This window comes from Gekko japonicus, unplaced genomic scaffold (genome assembly GCF_001447785.1).
Source record: "Gekko japonicus isolate JY-2015 unplaced genomic scaffold, Gekko_japonicus_V1.1 scaffold2223, whole genome shotgun sequence".
NCBI classification, from domain to species: Eukaryota; Metazoa; Chordata; class Lepidosauria; order Squamata; family Gekkonidae; genus Gekko; species Gekko japonicus.
In genome coordinates this window covers 41,024-41,363 of record NW_015172072.1, presented here as the reverse complement: position 1 = coordinate 41,363, position 340 = coordinate 41,024, and positions in this window count along the sequence as shown.

Below are 340 nucleotides of genomic sequence, written 5' to 3'. Positions count from 1 at the left end.
TTAAAAAAGTCAGAGAAGGGGTCACAGTGTGCAGATACATGCCAACAAACAAAAAACCACTGTGATAAAATTGATAATGACACATTTAATAATTCTGTGAGCATCAATTTGTGAAGCTATTAATCTTGCAATGTAATTAGAGAATTCTGACGTAAACAAAGCAAAGTCCAACATAATATATCCTCGATGAGCACACCGGTTTTTACACTCATTTCAGCAATCTTCCTCATGAGTAGTATTATAAAGTTGGAAGGTGTCAACCTCTAAATTCAGCTTAATTTCTTTTTAAAAACAGTATAGCTTCTTATTTTCTTCTTTCTTGGTTAAATTATCTTTCAGT